Below are 20,680 nucleotides of genomic sequence, written 5' to 3'. Positions count from 1 at the left end.
AATAGAAAAGACAATCCTTCATGAACCTGGTGGAGGGCTTGGGCTCAGATTCATTCAGCCTCCTGTAGGTACCTCGCTGTTTAGCTTAGCTAGGATTTGAACAAACCTTCAGTGCTGCCTCTTCCTTCCAGTTTGAAGAGAGGGGGGGTGTCTGTGGTTAGTAGGCTCCTAATTTAGGGTTCTTATTAGGTGCTTAAAGGTGGCCAGGATCAGAGCTGAACAAGCCAAAAAATAAACAGCAAAAGACTACTCCAGAGCTTGGCTTGGGCAACTGCTGGAGCATCAGCCACGCTTGGAAACGGCACCAACAGATTGAAGGGGTTTGGCCTTCAAAACTTGCAACAGATTGAAGGAGTTTGGCTTGGGAAAGCTGTAGGAACAGGAGCAGCAGTTTGTGAGACAGCCTGGCTTATGCAAATGCAGAAATGGCAGCAGCAGGTTCTGATGGGATGTGTTGCTGGTGTATCTCCAAAAATTTTTTAAACTGGCTGCTCATGTAATACCAGGGCCCTATCACCTATATGCTCAATTTATCACTGCGCCTTGGAACTTTTCCATCAGAGTAGTAGAGAACAAATGTTATCCTGCTATATAAGAAAGAGAGAAAGCAAACCCACTCAGCTTATTATTTACAGACCTATCTCACTGCTTCCAATTCTATCCATAATAGATAATGAATAAATTGGTTCACAAGCAACTGTTTAAGTACTTGGAGTTAAACAACATACTGAATGATGCTCAGTCTGAATTTCATTCTCATTATTTCACTGTCATTGCACTAAGAAATTGTTGCAGACATTTTCTCTGCTCATGGATCAAAGTCTATTCATAGGTGCAGTATTTATTACCCTGTCAAAGTCCCTTTTGATGTGAGCGGCCATTCTTGTGTACAAAAATTCATTTTGGAATCAGTTCAAATAAAAGTAGTAGACAATTGGTTTTGGTCACTTTTGGCTTTCAGAAATCAGGTGGGTTGCATTAGCGATGAACTCAGCAATATAAAGCTAAGAAGTCTTGTAATGGGGCACCATATTGGCATAAAAGTTGTTGTGAGTGTTAATACAAAGATACAGTTCTTCATGGAAAAAAACATATATAGTGGGGCCAAATCTCTATTAAAACTGAAAACAAGTCTGAAATCAGAGCCTTATCTCTCACAAACACAGCATCTCATCTCTTCTTTTCCCCCCATGTGCCTCTAGAGATATATACGCACCCAGAGATACACAGGAACAGCATCAGTGAAGTTATGCTTTAGAATAGCAAAAAAAGCTAGGAGGAAGGAGAGATTTGAGCAAGGGTGAGGCACTCTAGAGTGACTTTATAATTTCTTGGTCTCAACCAGTCTATTAAACCACCAAGTATCCCAAACAGTTTTGTCACAAGCAAAATGAACAAAAACTGTTACAAGCAAAATGAACAAAATTGTCCTTAATTGATCAAGACTTATATAATTCACAGAGCGAAAGACAATATTGTTTTATTCTGAGGCTTGACTTGTGCCGCAGCAGGAACATTCAGCCCCGCTACCATTTTCTGCATGTCCAGCAAGCGTCCTTGTTGTACAAAATATCCCTGCTGTAGAGGGACTCTACCAGAAAAGCATTCATGTGAACGGCACGTGAACAAGTCTTTACAGTCTCTGATTCCGAAGTAATAGAAGAACCTGGTCACCATGCTTTAAGTTTGGTTTTGGCTCAGTACTGATACAGATTCAGTTAAGTTTGCTTAAGGTCAATAATGGACAAATGGGAACCATGAACTCATTGATGTGGAGGGAGCAGAGTGGTTGTGGGAGGTCTGGCATCACTTGTGACCATCTCAGCGCCATCGTTTCAGTGACTTCCCTGAATCTTCTAGAAGAGAACACCAGTAATGTTATGGTTAAGAGAAACGGCAAGGAGTCGAGGAGAGGATGTCTAAAATCCTTCCAATCTCCTTTTGCCAGTCAGTTTTTTAATACCAAATGTAGGTAATGCCATGTGTGTATGTAGACATAGCCACGGGAAGGTCCCTTAGAGTGGCTGCTGAGCAGCTCTGGCTCTCGTGGTGTCCTTCTAGCAGTAACGGCGTAGAAGCCATCACCAGGCAAGGAGTGGAAATGAGGATCTGGCAAGTCCTTTCCCCTCGGGGTGACTGTTTGGACAATGTGAAAGGGAAAAAAATCCTCATGGGGTCAGGGAAGGATGGGGAAGTAGGGGCTGTGGTACTATGTCACCTGATGGAGGCTAGAAGTGTAGGCTGTTGCTGTGCCGACAGATGAGATTTGGGGGAGTCTATTTTTAGTCTAATTATTTTCTGAGACATTAAACAGAAACCTTTTTGGGTTGAATCCAATTCAATAAGACTTCAGCACAGCAGCTTGGGTGTAGCCTTAGTCTGAAGAAATTCTGGGTTTTGGTGTGACTCAGGCGGGCTGTGAAGTGAAACTGAAATGCAGTTCAGAAATATAGACTGGAGGGCTTGAGATTCAGGTGATATTCCCGATTTCACTAGAAACTTGATAGTTTTTCTTTTTTTCCCCTCTGTTTTTTTCTTTCTTATGGGGATTACAGGTTTAATATCTAATTCCATTTTGGGACCCTTAGGCTGGTATTTCCTGTGCCTGGCTGCGTGCTGGTGTGGGAACCCAACAAATGGGTGACAGTAAGGGTAGAGACGTAGTTGAAATTCAAGTGATGTACATCTGTCCGTGATTACTGAGATGAAGAATAGTCACTGCAAAGTCATGACTCTCCCTTGTCATTAATACATGCAGGATTGATACTAACAGTTATGAATTCTGCTTGAAAAGTCCAAAGACACTGACTTTTAAAGTACGCATGTAGCATTTCTTTCCGCTCCCTTCCCTCACACACATCTGTAAAATGGGGTGGTGACAACAGCATATCCTGCAAATGAACTGGTGCTAGATTTCATTCCGGCCTTTCTTTCCTTGGTTTTTTTTTTTTTTTTTCAGGCCTTGATTGCAATGCAGGTAACTTGCAAATAAAAGAAAATGCCCTTGCATGTTCCTTTAAACTTGTGTTTGTACTCCCTTTGACTCTCAGGTCTGGATGCAAAGTAAGAAAGCAAGATAAGCTGGTGGCTGTACTCTCGGTAAAGGGCATGGGAGGAATCTTAGCTCTGTCCTCTCCTCCTTCTGGACAGAATAACTGACTCCGAGCCAAGAAGGAAATTAATTCTTCTAATACAAGGCAACAACAAATTACTGTTCCCAACCACAGCAGGCAGAAGTGGAGGAAAAAGTGTGTCTCTGAAGAACAATGTTTTCTTGGGATTGTGACTGTATTGTGTTTCTTGGGACTGTTCGTGCTGGTGAAATAGGCAGCCTTGCCTTTTCAGGGCTGGTATATAGACCTGCAACTGAGCCATAAAGAGATCAGGCTGCCGCAGCCTAGCAATACACATACCTGCAGACGAGCCACATGTCACACTGGAACCAGCAGAAGCTTTGCCTGAATAAAACATCCAGGACCAGGTGTCTGTGCTTAAATAATGTGGATTGGTTTTTAGGGTGGTTCTTTGTGGCTTTGCCAAAGATGACAGGTGATCCTTTTCAATTTATCTGTGACTTGAGTTTGGACATAAAGGATTTATATGAGTAGATGCCTGATGAAGGAAAAAGGGGTCACATTTGACCAGTAAGGACACAGGACCTATATATACATTTGTATCTTGAATTTGCTGGTGGAAATCAGTAGTACCTGGTGTATTCGTCTAGAATAAAAATGGAGATATCTGTTGATCTGTTCGTTGTTCCTTATGAACTGTGATGATACTGAGGGAACAAAACAAGAGGAATTTTTTGTTTGGGTTTTCATTTTTTTGCCTTTGAATTCTCAGTTTAATTCAGTAATACCTGCCATGATTTGCAGGTTTGTGCTTTTCTCTATTCTCTTTTTTTTTTTTTTTTTTTTGTCTGTCACCAAAATATATACACAACTGTAATGGATTTCTGTATAGAATATGTATCAGACCTCTTGCTTTGTATTTTTATTCAACAGCCTGTCTGTTTAGGCAGCTACTAGGAAAGATTCCTTCTTTCAGATATCTATATCTGTTTGTTCTCTGAGATCCCATAATGAATCTGGTTTTGTACTACCTAGAATTAGTATGAATTATAGACAAGCTTTGTCAGTTCCTCCTATTTACTTCCCCTGCTGTTGTGATAGTTTGCCTTTGATGTCATAAATGTCATAAGCTTAAACACCTTAAAAATTCATTCCAGGGCGTTTATCAAGCTGAACACTAATATCTTCTGTATTTTCACTTATAGTTACAGAGTCAGTTGTGTCATTTATCTTTATGGCATATTCTGTACTTGTTATTCTCTCTCCAGTGTGCTGAAAGGATAGTATTTATATCTTGGTAATCAATTAATGGTAAAGTGTGTTTAATTTCTTATTGAAGTGTTTGGTTTGTAACTGATGGTGGAGTATTTTGGTCATGGATGCAGATGAGATCAAGCAGCAAAAAAGCATCTAAATGCTTGTTCAAAACCTGTTCTGAAAAGGGATTCCATTATTCCAAGGAACCCTCATGAAAGTCTCCCCAGAAGGTAAAAAAACTGATGCGAGCTTTGCCGTGGAGGCATTCGCGCTTGCTATGAATGGGCCAGCAGGAAAGGTTGAACTGAATAGCTGACCAGAAGTCGTGCAGAAAAGAATTAGTGGGCATGTTGTAACTCAAAAAATATCTGCTGAGCCACTGATTCTCTTTCAGGTAAGGAGAGGACTATTCTGACTTTTTAGACTGATGTCCCATGTAACAGAGATCATGAATTTAATGCAGTAATTTTTCAGTAAAAGGAATGATTTTTCTCCTCTAGCTGAAGAAGGGTTCTGTGTATCTTTTCTTTCTGCAGCTTCCCATGCTTTAAACAGCACTGCTTTTCTCTGCTATCTTCCTTTGTGTTAAAAAGTCTAGCCTATAAGGAACATGTCTTCTCAAAGCAGACTGAAAATATGATAGCAGGGCTTTGCTAGCAACAAAAAGGAGGAAAAAAATGGAGAAATAAGAATTGGTTATGAAATGATCCTTTGATATTGGCAAAGTGGAAGGGCTTTTCAGCAGGAGCAAAAGATGGGCAAGTAGTATGATCTATTGGACACAAAAATATAATGTTTCACATTTCCTTATGAAATGGCTTTCTCAAGAATAGTGTGATCCTACTGCTTATTGCAGTGGGCTATAGCCACAAACACTATTGCAGAGGGCTGTGTTTCTGCTTCAGTACTATATATTGTTCCTCATTGTTTGCAACTTTGTGAGAAGCTCACAGTGCTTCTTATAATCTATTGAACTTTCTGCATACAGAATTTTTAAAACAAGAACAGAGGGTCAAAGAAGTTTTGTTTGTTTCACTAGTCTGTATGCCCACAAGAAAACTAGTGCTTGGAGATGTACCTGGAATTTTTTGTATGAAGCAGCTGAAATATTTATGAATTCGGGAAAACCACCCAGATTGCATCTTCTTTCTTTCAGAATTAGCAGTTCCTTTGTATACAAATAAACTTCATCTTTTCATCGACTTGTGAAAGACCCCGGGTTTAAGGGGTTTGTGGAATTGATGCTGGGAATGATTTCTTCACAAAACAAGTCAATGCAAAGGAGATTTCAAATTTCTGTACAGACTCTTGTCCCCTGAAAACCAGAAAAATACACAAGGGATCAAAGTTAAGTAAGAGAAGGGGAAAATCCTATTCTGCTTTTAGGTTAACATTTGAACCATATTATTAAATATGCATGAACTCCCTGAATATAAATAATCTGCTGAAGGAAGGATGGAAAGTCAGTCTAACTCTCATCTTCCAAGATTTCTTTCCAGCCAAGGTTTGCAGGGAGAAAGAAAAAACTTTTATTAGCCTAAATGAAATAACCGAAAACAGCAGGCAAGTTTTTTGGCATAGGAAACTTGCGCTGCTATAAACTGAATATGCTGCAGAGAAATGTACATAGGATTTGGAAGTTTGTAGACCTTTATTTACAATTACAGAGTACTAAAAAGGAAGGCAAGCTGGCAAAACAGAAACTAACTTGAGGCTTGATCAGTACAGAGGTAATTCCATGTGTTCCTCTGTATCCCCCAAAAGAAGTTAGCTCCCTCCACTTCTGCTGGCCAGAAAAACGTGTTTGCCACAAGTTAGCATAGTGAGACCAGTCTTTCCAGCATGGATTCAGCTTTCCCTTTGCTTTGAAAACACGTAGCAATAGTTGTATGCTTGGACTGGGGGAGACAATATATGTTAAATCAGTTAATGATTAGTAGTTAGTAACATAGTCTTTCCCTCTGGAACAAAAGCACTTGGGAGTAGTATGTTAGTAGAGGCTGTTTCTGGTTGCAGGTTTTAAGGTGAGATTATTATTGCATACGGGGTAGAGATTGAACCTTAGAAATCCAGCAACTGAAAATGATTGAATAATGTTTAGTATTTTACTAAATGTTTAGTGATGTTATAGTTCCAAATACTGGAAAGAAGGTTGGTTTTTCCCCCATTTCTTTCACCTCTGGTTCTGCAAACGAAGAGACTGCATAAAACCAGCAACAGCTTCTTTTAGTTTTGCCACTGACTTCAGTGGAAGGAACATTGGGTCTTTTGACAGAATAGACTTAAAATCTTGCAAGCAACCATATCAACAATTACCTCTCCAAATGGAAAAAATACAGCTTTTTCTAATGTAATATGGAAAAAACATGGATTGTAGGCTGTTTTATTTCTTTGATTCCAGATATCAAGTGCATTGAAGCTGACTCCATCCCCCCTTGCTTGTATTTCAGTTATACAGCAGGCACGCTCCTCTGTTAAGTCCCGTCAATTTACTGTTTCTTTTTACAAACAAAAATCTCAGGAAAACCAGTTGATAGCCCACAAATACATGGTCATCAAATTGCTGAAATATCTAACGTAAAAAGTATGTAAAGCTAAGAGTATATGTTTGTCTACTTTTTGATGTGATTATAGATCAAACAATAATTTATGTTGACCTGTTTTTCCAATGCCTCACATTTATAAAGATTATAAATAAATTGTGGCTGAGCGTAGAAGTAAATTAAGTGTTCAGATGTAGTGACTTTAAAATGTATTTATGGAATTAACTTCCTCTTTGATATGCATGTGCCAGTGTAGGTAGGCAGTTCGCCTCCCTACATGTTTGTCAGGAGATAGCCTCCAGTCTTGTGAGTCTGTTTTCTTCACAAAATCTTATTTCCTTATGCTGCTGTGAGACCATCCATATAAAGTCTGAAGTTTTCATCTAGAATTCCCTCTTTGTGAGACCAAAGTTAAAAAAAAATATATTTTTTTTGTACTGCCTTGGAATGTGTAGTGTCATTTGTTGGCAAAGCTAATGCTGGTCCCTGTTGTGCTGGTGACTTTTGTGGAGCGGGATGCTTTTCCCTTATAAACCGGCTTGATGACAGTAATATATTCAGCATAAAATCCCTTGATTTTTGGAAGCCCGATTGCAGCAAAACCAGAACACGTACATGGTAGCAGATCGTTGCGTGACTTTACGTGCTGCAATATATTGGAATACAGGTTACCCAAGGGACAAAGGTAATGAACGTGTCCCTGCATGGATCCATGAGCGCTTCTCTCCAAACGGGGGCTGCCATTTGCCGTTCTCTTACCTTAAGGAAAAAAGAAGGAAAAGACATGGGGTGGCTCCCTCAGCTGTGGCTGCCACAGCCTTCTGCTTGAGCTATCGCAACTGGCTAGATTTGATGCCCAGTCACTCTGAACCTGGGAATATGATTAATTTAAACTTTTAAAGGGAGATAATAGCAATGTAAATAGATTTTAGAATAACCCATAATGCTTTTAAAATTGAGGCACTTTACAGCTATGCAATTACAATAGGAAATGTCATAAAATACAGATGCTGGATGGGGGAAAAGGACCCTAATCCTGTGTGAATCTGAAAAGTGTATAGGTCAGGGCTTACTAATTATTGGCTTCTGGCTAAGTTTATAAACATATGTGTATGCATAAAATAGTTATTGTTGCTTTTGTGGATTTGGGCTAGAACTTTAAAGCAAATTTATTAATCATTAACAATCTCTCTGTGCTGGAACTATTAAATAGACAGTGTTTCATCATAAATAATTTAATAAACCTCCAACGCAGTTTGAAAGAGGGCAATGCCCAGAAAATTGAAGCAAAAGCAGAAATCTGAATAGGTGTTCATGTGGTATAAGTGTGTGTTACAGTGCGCCTGCTAAGGCTCCAGTTCTGCGATGCCTGGTTGTATATGTAGCTTCATACAGATTTTCTTCCTGGCTGTAGTTAAAGATGTATTTTTATGTTCATACATGGCCGCAGGGCCCTGCACACCTTTCTAGGCATACCATAAAATAGACGCTGTCCATGCATATATTTGGCACATATCTGGCACCTATATTCTCATATATTTCTCCAGCTGTTGTTGTGAAACATGGCTTGTATCATTCCAATATTTTCTTTTCACAGCCCTTAATAAACCTCCACAATTTCCAAACTTTTTCCTCTCAGCTTCTCCCTTTCCGTTCTGTAACTGACCTAGCAAGTCCTGTGTTAGTGACTGAATATCTGATTTAGCTGCCTGCACAAGATCTATCCACAGAATTTTTAATATGTACCAAGATTTTGACTTACTGTAGCAGGGCCTTGATGAGATATGCTGGAATATTGATAGAAAAGGGATAAATCTTGTTCAGGAAGGTCAAGCAAAAAAGAAGTGTGTTGCTTTGTGAGCTCCATCATTTGGCAGATGCAATCTTTGGGAAAGGAAGGAGGGAGACAGGCAAAAAGAACTTAAAAGATTCAAGAGATTAGAACCTTTCTGATCAACTGGGGCTGCTGAACTTCAATCAAGGACAGCAAACAAATGGTGTGTAGTGACTTTTAAGACATTAGTCATTGGGTCTAATGATGGTAGGTGTTAGATCCCATTAGAACTTTGCTGAGGCCAGGCTTTTTCATTGCGTTCTCACGAGCCAGGTAGGGAAATGCTGGAGCTGTGGTTGCTGGAGCGCAAGATGAGCTGTACTAATGCATTCAGAGCTGTTATCAACAGTTCACTTCAGAATCAGGGACAATTTGTCTTCAAAGATAGAGACAGGAGTTAAACTGGGTCACAAGCCAAACAAAGAGTGACCAAGATCACTCCGTTGTGCAAAAGCAGCAGAAGAGTCAAGGCTCTGACGCGCACAGCATACAGTTAGCTCTTACAAGTACAAGTAACTCCTGTGATAGTAAAAGCTTAGCAGAATATATAACGTTCAGTCCTGGGCGCTGCACTTAAAGCAGGACACAGACCAGAAGCAGGAATGATCAGAGCCTTGTGAACAAGACATTACTGGCTGAATGACACAAACCAAAAATAGTTGAGAGGATGGAGGAAGGGAAAGCTGATGGGGGAATATATACTTTCTGAAAACTTTAAGAATCTGGTAGGAAAGGAGGATCTAAGGTGTTTTCTGTATTCCAGGTGGTAGGACAGATTGCAATGAGCATGAACTGCTGCACAAAAGATTCAGACAAGACATAAAAAAAAACCCCAACAAACAAACAACCAGCTGCAAACTTTCTAATGATGCAGATGAAGCATCATTGGAATAGATTTTTCTGAGGTCGTTGTTAAGTGTCACTAGAGATCTTTAAGGACTGAATTAGACAAACTTTTGTCAGATGCAATATATTTGAGCTTCCCTTAAGGCAAGGAGATACACAACACAGTCTTTCTGGGTCCATCCTATCCCTGTTTTCCTGTGATTCTATTAACTACATTAGGAGATCATGGCAAGCTAATGTCATTTTGCTCACATTTTGCTGGAGACTGCTAACAAGTCTTCCAATTCAACGTACTACCCTGCAAACTTGCTTTGATATCTCTCTGCTAAAGCATTTACAAAATGCAAAATGAATAAATAGTCTTGTAATGAAATGTATCCATGAAATGTAGGCCATTACCCCTCAGAACGGAATCAAGCATTACAAGTGATCAATAGCTAGATTTCTGTATTTACTGAAAAGCTCTGCTCTGGAGTTATATAAATAGTTCAGAGTAGGAGAATATGGCTGATATTTTATCGCTGTGACTCTCTGAAAACATCCCAAACCCATTGGCTGTCTTAAAAGATTAGGTAGTAGACTGATCCTGTCCTTCAGTTGTAGGTTGCTAGGCCAAATTTAGCATAACCCCAGAATTATGAGTAATGCCTACTACCACGTGCTACTGGAGACCTCTGCAAAAGCCATTCAATCTTGTCCAGATTTCTGTGAATCTGCTGAGTATTTATCATCATCCCCTTTAGAGAGTAACAAAAGCACTGAGTCAAAATCTGCCAGAATTTACCCACCTCATTCAGTATTTCAGCAGAGAAGCAGCTTGACTTTAGGTGCCGTGAGCATCCTCTGCTTTGACTTTTTTAGCAGTCTTTTCCCAAACTGGGTTAAAACATGTAGTTATGAGTTTGCCTTAAGTGGCTGTGCTGCTCCTGGTGCTGTACACCCTTTACGTACATGAAAATACTTTCAGTCCATAATTGCATGGCACTGTTCACAAGTGTCTATGTAATATCTGAACATAAACATGCCTAAATGGGGAATAGAAATAAATAATTTTCTTTGGCTTGTCAACACTGGTCTAAATCTGTCAGCTGGCACTGCTGTGGCCTGAGATTCAGCTTTTGGCTACCCAAATGGGTGTTCCAGTGGTCTGGGAGCTATACCTAATGTTAGTCCTCTGCATAAGAATGCATTCATATTTGTCATAAATGACCTATCAAATAAATAGAATTTGACACTTCTGTAATAAACTTTTTAAAAAGACCAGTTAGCTACTTTTAGTTAGGAATAAACATCGTGTATCATAAATGGAAATATTTTCTCTTTCAAAGCTTCCCATTTAATCAGATGTGCGTTTAAAAAGTTGCTTGTCTGTTAATTGTGAGTCAGAAATCTCTGTATTATGAATATGATGGGATTCTAATATCCAGCAATGTGACCAGCAGAGATAGATTTTCTTTTTTTTTTCTTTCTTTCAGGCTAGATATGTTTTCAGATTTTCAGACTCCTTCATTGCAGCATTGTCCAGAATTTAACAACTATGGAAAACTCACTGGCCTCTTCTTCAACCTTTAATTTTAGTGAGCTGTATGCTCCACTGTGTAAACTGGGTCTGTTTCACCTAGTGTTATTTACGTGTTTGTTTTCATATTCCATTTCTTGCTGTCAAAGTGGTTGTTTATTGTGCTAGAGGGATGCTGTTTCAGTTCCTCCAGCTCCATAATGCTTAGCCTTGCGCTCACATCTCTCGTACTTTTCCCAAGAGGGGCCGGTGAGGTCAGAGTTGCTTGCTGAAGAAGGATGAATGGTGTTCAGCACGGACATCTTTGTCTGCTTCGGCTTTGAATAATCCTTGTACGTAATGACAGTGGACAGTTTAAAAACTGTGGATGCGATCTATTCTTCCTTTAAAATAGCTTCAGATAACTTCAACCCCTCGTCCCTGTACTCCTCCTCTCACTCACCATTGAACAGGGCATAAGCTCTCCGAATGCTTTCTTGTCCTGAGAACGCTCCAGTCCACAAAGTTTTCCAGACTTCTGTGGGCGTTTTTTCTATCTGACCTACACAGTTGTCTTTTTCAATTGTTTAATGGTGTTATACTAATATGTTTTAAGCTACCTGACTATTAAGGACTGTCTATATTTTGCTACAGTGCTTCTCATTTTCATTTCTGTTTTGTCGCTGTTATAACTGGAAGCCTTAATTAACCACGTACTTCACATGTGTTACCTGTTACCAAGGCAATATTGTCTTTAAATCTGAGGAGGTGGATTTACTTTCTTTTTGTCCCAAGTGCTCTATTCTGATCTCAGATCTGCACCTGCTTAGCAACGAAAAGACACGTGCTCAAGGGGCTAGCTGTAACCCTGCCTGAAAAGCACAGCTGACTCCAGGGACTGTTGTCCTTCAACCAAAGCTCAACCTCCAAGCATTTAGCAGTAGCCCTGTGTTTTATAATGATACTAGACTCCAGTGAGGCCTGATTCTTCTTGCTTTAAAAAAAAACCCACCTTTTTTTTTTTTAATACAAAGCAGTAGGGTAGCCTTTGCATGGAGTAATCAAATGGAATTGTTATGGTTTGTGACCAGTGGGGATGATACACAGGTGTACGCTGCAGTAGGTACTGCGTTAGAGATACCCACATTCCTGCTGTGGTATAAGTGGCTGAAACCTGCAATGTATTTTGCCTGATAGAGTGTAAAGAAAGGCATATGTGCTTCTCTCCTCACCCCCAGTATTTATTTTATTATTTTTTTTTTAGTGTAGTAAGATTCTTTCTTCTCAGTTGCATTGTGTTCATCTGCTATCTGATGTTATCAGCTGCCAGGCATCCCAGCACACACATAGTTATACAAAAAACGTTGCCCTCCACCTTACATTATGTTGAAGAGCTGTTCTGGCTTCTCCAGCTCTCCACCTTGAGGTCTTTAACTAAACCTTTCTGTGTCAGGGAGAAATTCTGCACAGAGGAAAAGCAGACTGTAGAAGGACATAATGATTATACTAGTAGAAAAATGTCAGCAGACTAATGTAGGTCCCCCATAGGGTTTTGAATCATCTTATGAAAAGTGAAGCCATTAAATAAAACAAAATGTTAGAGATTTTGTTGTGAGTGACAGAAGCAGCCAAATGTTCTTCCTGCTGTATCTCTGACATTCTGCAATTTTTGGCTGAGTAAGAACAGCAGGCTATCTTCCTCGGTTAGTTATCAGAGCTGAGTTGTATATAAAGGTTTAAGATTGTGAGATGGAGAGAAAAATGTGAACTGTGCCCTGACAAAAATAATCATCAGGTATTTTATGGTAAATTGCTTAAAAATAAAAGAAATAAAAAAATAAAATAATAACAAAAAATTAAAATCTGCAGCCCAAACCTGGGAACAAATGAGTTCAGAGGCACTGCAGAAGCTTGTCAGGATCATCTGGTCTTTTCCCTTTGAATGCAGGCTCAATTACAAACCCAGAATTAAAAGGCCAACCTACACAGTTTTGTTAATGGAAAAAAAAATTAAACATCAAGTGCTAGAAAAATACTTAGTGAGGTGTGACCCCACATATTTCTTACAAAATAACTCTTCAGGATTTGCATATGTTTATTTAAACTTAGTGTTTATGACTACTTATTAATGAGTCTTTTGAAACACACTACACATTGCCTGTTTCACTGATGGGAAATGGAGGCCTTGCTCGCAGAATTTCTGTGAATAGGCTCTCGTTATTCTAAGAGGAAAAGACATATTCTTTGACAAGTGTGCAAAGGGCGGGGGGGGGGGGGGGAATCTGCCTGTGAGTGGGAGTCCAGTTTTCTACCCTGTATCTCACTGAAAGACTGTAAGAAGGGATTCTTACATTACATCAACGACAAATGACATGAAAATTTTCTTTAAGTTAGTTCTGAAGCTGGTACCCAAGAGACTCTTGTGCATGCAAAAGATATTTTTAAGTTTTCAAAGAAAAGTCAAAGATTGTAACTTCTCTTTTTCATTCTCACAGTTCCTTTTTATTCTATCCTTTCTCTTCTGGGTCTAATGTGCTTATAGATGAGCCTTTCTGTCCGTCCCTGTTGTCGTGTGTCCCCCCCCGTCACCTCCCCCAAAATGTAATATTAATTCACGTATAATCAAATAACAGTCTTTGCAGAGGTCTATATAAAGCAACTGTTCCTCCCTCACCCTATACCAGGTAGCACCAGATCTCAAAGGGGTTTTTCCAGAGAACAGCAAAATACCTGAAACACCACAGTAGCCTGGAGGACAAGTTTCTGGTTGACCCTTTAAATTATGTTTTATACAGGCTCTTAAAAGTTATTAACGTTGAAGATATAAAAACCTTCCAAGCACTACCAGTGCCAGGATATCTTAAGAGACCCTCTGCTCAATGTAGTAATAAGGAATTTTCATTTAAGATCGCCTGCTACTATAGGGCCCGGTGTTATTACAGCTGTGAGGAAACAGTGGCTGCAAGGGTGCAGTTACGGTGCAGATGATAGGAGGCAGATGAAGGATCAACAGAAGGTGGGGGCAGCACTGTCCTCTTGTATTGAAGGGAAGGCTTTATTCTCTGTGAGATTATGCACCTTAGAACAGGAGGAACCAGTGGCCAGGTCTGTGGAAAATACGGCCGCCTTTCTGCCTGGAGACTTTCTCCAGACATTTGGTTGGCTTTGAGGATTGCTTCATTTTTGTGTGTGTTTTATATCCTACTGGTAGAACCAGTAAGGCTTGGGCAAAGAAACCCCAAGTTCTGTTCCGGTTTAGTTAACAGTACTTAGCAGTTTACAAGTCTAGTGTTTTCCCATCTCTTAGCTGCAGCATGAAGTTGTTTCTGCGTTCTGAACTAATTAGAGTTTAGAGCTGCACAGTCTTTATTGGCAGTGGTGAATGCGTGAGCCAGAAAGAACGCCATTTGGTTTACAGATCCCATAATCAGCTACAGACTAATCTCAGCCATGCTTGTGTCATCTAGTATAATTCCACTCAAGCAAACGACTTTACTCTGAGTATTATACAATGTAATTGAATTCAGGATCTGTCTCTGTGTATGTAGTTATGAGGTTAAAAAAAATACAACAAACCAACACGTTCTTGAACCAAGCAAAAGATGTGACATGGCTCACCGCTATGATGCACGCCAGGGCCATAGTGGCAGACTGTGACATTTTCAAGCAGAACCTTACAGCATTATACCAGACCTGAAACTGCAACTCTTGCAACAAGACAAAACCTGAGAACCAACAGCTTGGAGTGTCTTTACTCATTTTTTTTTTTATTTTTTTATTTTTTTTTTATTATTTTTTTTTTGGAACAAGTTTTAAATGACATAAAGACCTTGTGGTTTTGGTTGTCTGCTCAGAGACAGGACAGCCTCAAGTATCTTCCTGTTCCCATAGAGATAAATGACAGTAATATTGCTGGTGTTGAAATGCATGGCAATGTGCAGTATAAAATGCATGGCCTTTAGTAGGACCTGCTGCGCGAGTAGCTCAGCAATGCAGAAGTAGACCAAAACAGATTTTCCTATGCACAGACTGAAAGGTGTCCCAATTACAAACTACATTTAGCAGAATACAGCTAAATAAAAAGTGCCGGCGTCATATACTGCAGCTAAATACATTCCTAAAGCACTTCAAATGAAAAAGCCTTTACAATTCTAAACAACCCATATGTCTGTCAAAGCTGTCATTGTGCTGCAGCAAGTAAAGGAAACAAAACTTAATTTGTAATGAAGCTTCCCCCAGCTGAAAGCACAAGTCTTCCCCGTTCTCGTTGAAACCTTTGTTCACAACTGCAGCAAGTGCTCTCTGACTCCTTATAAAATGTTTTGCATTTCTTTTTGAATCATGTCAAGTTAATTTTATGGCAAACAATCTCTGTTTGCTGAAACACACAAAAGAAATACAATTATTGCTGGGTGAAGGGGAGCTGGAAGTAAACTGAGTGTGATGCTGGTAACTGTTTTTGAGCACTGGTGCTGGGAAGATTCTATCCACCTAAACAAAAGATATCCAAAAAATGTTATTAATTGCAAATGGGAAGCTTTGTAGTATAATTCCAAGATCAGAAGGAGAAAGCAATGTCCTACTATGAAAAAACCACCCCCAAAACACATTACCCAGCAGACGACCTTTTTGGTAAAGAAGCCACTCTTTCATTCACTATGGTACATAACCAAAGAAATGTTTGCTTGCTTTAATTTTCAAATTTGTTGAAGTGATCAGGTGAGATTTTAGGATGTTTAGCTTTGACCTCATTCTGCTCCTGCTGTAATCAATGGGGGTTTTGTCATAGGAACAACCTGTTGTAACCAAAACGACTCATTGGTAATTCCTACCCAAAGGTGTGGTTCTCACACCAGCATGCCATGCTTCTTCCTATCACTCAGCCTGCTCCAGCAAGTTCAGCTGTACCTGACGGAGACAACATGTGACTCAGAATTGAATGAAAATATCTGTTTTGCTTCCTTTTCTCGTGTAGACTAAGTGTTTTTGAACTAGTTTGCTTTTGTGCTTTTAATGTACAATTGTTTTCAATTATTTTTTATGTAAGTGGCACTACAAGTGAGCGAGGCTGGCAAGATCTGCTCCTCATTGCAAACATTTCACAGTTGTAATCATCTAAATTGCCTTGTGAAATTGTTCATTAGATAAAAATTAATAAATCCTATAAATGAAATCCAACGCACTGTTAGGCTGTTGACATTAAATCTGGCATAAAAACATAGTTGTAAATGAAGTAATTTATATACACATTGATTTGGGGCCAAATGTTGAGGTCCTTGAACAATTTTTAAACGAGTGTTTACTCCAGCAAGCCTATTGAATAGGAGTGAAAACAGTGGCCTAAGTTACAGTTCTGAGAGTTATTTATGAAGATTTTATTTCTTTATGCCAGTCTCTCACCTGCACTCAGTGCGGGGAAGGGAGTTCAGGGTCTTGAGGAGGATAGACTTCTCCATTTCCTTCCTTCTGACCACACAAATTATTAACGTGTAGAACAGTTCCATTACAGAGACTTCAGTACCAAGCCACGTGTCTGGGGCCTTGAGGTCTTGGTGGATAGCAGGGGTGACGCGGCATTGAAGCTGGTAGATTATCCAAAATTAGTGGATAGCACGCAGCATTATAATTATTTCTTTCTGGCTCTCCCATTTGGGCATCCCAGAGGATTTGAGTTTGCCGTGTCGATGACAACTGGCTGGGTTTTTTTCCCCGTGGCGTATTGCCATTTTTTATGTACATATAACTACTGATGTTGTAACAGACCCCGGGGTTGCCTCAAGTCATAGTTTGGTGAGAAAGACAGTGAACTGAACTAAAGGCATGTGTTTAATTGGAATAGTAACGAGAAGAAAAGTCTTTTTCTCATCCGTTACAGAGTGAAAACAAAATAACTCTTCAAATCAATGAAGCTACTTTGCAGTTCTATTAACGTCTCTGAAAATCAAGCTGAGCCTCAAGTTTTGGGGTTTTGCAGTCTCTTAGAAAATAAAAATGGTTATGAGTGTTCTCAGATGAATTAAAAAAAAGTTAGAAAATGAGTGATTCTGTAAACACAATTTTAGTCTATCAACAGATGGGAGCAATGGAAAACAGGTTGAAAAAGTATAAGCTAAAGCATTATTAATATTGTGCTGTTACTGAGCCAACTTGTAGAAGAACTGAAAAAACATCTCATTGGTTAAGTAATCACTACACACATGCTTTTAGAGATTAATACATTGAATTTTCAAAGCTTTTATACGTGTCAGTTCTGCTAAACGGATGAAACTGCAAAAATGCACTGGTAGCAAGTTTAAAGCATTAATAGCAATGTCAGATACACTTTAAGGATAATCACAACTCCTTTACATGCAGTAGACTTAGCAGCCTCAGATATGGAAATAAGACTTTTGACAACTAAAAATGTTTGAGAAAGTGGGAAAAGGCCGAAGAATGTTGTATAATATTGAAAACCTGGCTAGCTATTTCATGCCTTGGTTTTGAGCACTGTATTCTGTGATATACATACACCATACTGGTGGTCTTTAAAAATGATTGCATAATTACTGTGGCTTCCTTGGGGTTTTTTTTGTGTGTGTGTGTGTTTTGGGTTTTTTTGGTTTTTTTTTTTTTTATTATTATTTTTATTTTTAAAGTAGCAGTGCCACTTTATTCCAGGAGAGTATTAAGATGTTTCAAGTATCAGGAATAGATCTCAAACTACCCACCTGGCAGTCATGCCAAACTTGTATAGGGGGTAATAGCATTGATTTAGCTTTACTTGTAACTGCATGATTTAAATATGTATTTAATGCCAGGTAGAGTTTGGCTGTGTGATAAGAAATGTGGACAGGAGAGAGTCTTCTATCCATGAGCTCTTGTGTTGATTTGGAACATCTTTATTCCCTATGATATTCACTGATGAGCAGCTCAACTTACAAACATTAGTGAAGAAGAGGGAAAAGTGTATCTACTGGCCAGTTCTAAGTTTAAGATACATGATTTAAAACCAGGGTGCAAAAGATGATTTATTTTGACTGAGATCAAATTTGGCCTTGATGTGAGTTTCAAGTTTGTTTATTAACAAACTGGGTCCTTTGTGAGAACCAGAGGTGTAAATCACCAATGCTTCCCAGGATCGTGCCGCATGCTTGAACACTCATGGTGTCAAGCCATGCTTGTAGAGATTTGTGAGATGAAAATGTATTTAACTGTATCACTAAATCTAAACATATTAAAATATAATACTAAAAATCTAGGGTCTTTTTCTGATTAATGCTGATTTGTGCTGACTGCGACTAATAAAGCTGTGTCTGGTGTCAGAGGTGCTGCCTGCAATCATGATGGAAACTGGGTCAAATCTAGAAGCTTTTCAGAGACCATGAAGTGTCTGTTTGCCTTGCTGGCAAAATCATAATCTTTGAGATTTGTTTCTGGATATGAGGTTTCAATGCCTGAAACCTGCCAATGGGTGACTTCAGAGTTCTGACTACGTAGGAGACAAATCAAGCCCCCAAGAATTCTCTTTCCTTTTTTTCCCTAGCTGCACCTACTATTTTGTAAGGAAATTTAACTTTGTGACACAGCTGACCTGAGGACAGCATTGTTGCTTAATATTATGGGTTGTATGAGTCCAAGGAGGAGACTTACATATCACGTAGAAATGTGTCATCTTTGAATCCTAACATGGGAAATAAGAGCAGTTGCTATATCACTGAAGTAAGATGAAAAAGATAAATCACCTCGGGGTGCCCCAGGATCCCAGCACTAGAATATTTGTGTTTTCTTTATTTTAATGTTTTCATTTATTCTTTTCCTGCAATTCAGTAAGGGCCCCTTCACACCTAAAGAAGGAAGAAAATATCCTCCCACTGTTAAAACAGTAGCAGGTAAATGCAGGAATATCTTCTCACAGTATGTCCTATGTATTCCATTATATTTGTAGAGTACCTTTATAAGCGTGTTTCAATGACTATCCGAGGTTCCCTGGTTAAGCTTGCTCAAGATGTTCATTTAGCTCCTAATAACATCTACTTTGATATTAAAAATAATCTCAGAATGAAATAAAATCATTCAAATAAGCTTTTTAATTTTCCACGCTACTAATGTATACTTTTCCTTGAAATTTTAGCACCTTAATATTTCAATCATTCTGTTACTTCAGACTGATTCTGTTAGAGGAAAAATAAAACCTCGCAGAACATCTTTGGAACCACACCTGCTTCTACCATAGTCATTACAAGATTTCTCTTAGAGATTATATAGAGTCTTCAAAGAAGGCGAAATACATGTTTATAGTCAAAAGAAAGAAAGGGAAAACGGAAATTGAAGTTTAAGTATCAGCACTTCAAGAAACTGTCGGGCTTTTTTTTTTTGTTTTTCCCCTAGAAAAGATGTCCCTCACTTTTCCAAGATGTCAGGAAGTCCTCAGCTGCCAAGCACCTTTATAAAAATGACTTGATTTTCAAAGTTTGAGGCATAGAGTTGACTCCATTTTATATGTTTGCCCATAACTTATTGTTGGCTTTTCATATGCATAATTCTATTTCTTGTATTAATGTAACTCCTCCAGTTATGAAACTTTAAGCTACAATCATGGACTGAATAAGTAACAAACCTAGCAAGAAAGCAAGCATAAAGGTCTTATCCTCTGCTTCAAAACTCCTGGGCATCTGCGTTTTGCTTTTTCTCTAAAGTTTGTGCATGAGGATGTGAATCTGGGAGCTAAGCAAGCTGAAAATTTCTCTTCAAAGTTATCCTTGCTGCAATTCATTTTCAGCCTTTTCAGTCTCCCCTGGACAGTTATGAAAGACACCTTTATTATGCAGCTCTCTTCCCCTATTTTTGTCCATATCGTTTTCTGTTTGTCATGTTTAGGGCACCTTTATTTCCTGTCTCGCAGAAGCAGAGATGATTACATTAAGCGTGGAAGTCTCCTCTCCTTACTTTTGGACAGTAAACCACAGAATTATTTTCCATTATTATTCATAAATTTTAGTGGGGTGGTTCTGGTTGAGCGTTAATGTGGCAAGACCCACATGGTAATGCAGAGGTACAATTACAAGCTGGGGAAGGCTAAACTTGTGTTATTGAAGTGAATTTATGTTGTCCTTGTGAGATGTATTGGCTACTAGCTGCATTATAGCATCTTCTCTTCTATATAAATCCCCAAGAAAAGATGTAGGAGTTGGAAGGGACTGGAAGATATCTTCAGTCCTGTTTAGTCACCACAAGTAAAGGGAAGGTATTAGAAATACCCCTGAGGCTAATCCTGACAAATCACCCTCGCTCTGAAAGGTAGAACTGATATGTGCAACCGTGTTGCGTTTGAGCTTCCACCCATAGGAAAACCTGAGTGTGAAGCCATCAGCCTTACACCTAGTGTTCGTGAACTTGATCATCGGGATGCCCAGCTTAAAACTCCTAAGCATTCGGATATTGCAGTGGTGAGGATTATGTAGATAACTTACTCGCTAGAAGGTTAAATCTGCTTCTGAGGATGGGAATATCAATTTAATGATCACTTCAAAAATGTATATGACTTAACTTCCAGGCATGCAGAGCTGTCCCCTACATCTGTTCTTCCTGTTCCCTTCATGTCTGCTCCAGCATAGAACCTCCCTTGCTGCCAGTAGCACTATCTCCAGTG

The sequence above is a fragment of the Falco cherrug genome, chromosome 11, assembly GCF_023634085.1.
Source record: "Falco cherrug isolate bFalChe1 chromosome 11, bFalChe1.pri, whole genome shotgun sequence".
Taxonomy (NCBI): Eukaryota; Metazoa; Chordata; class Aves; order Falconiformes; family Falconidae; genus Falco; species Falco cherrug.
Note: the sequence above shows the minus strand (reverse complement) of the source record.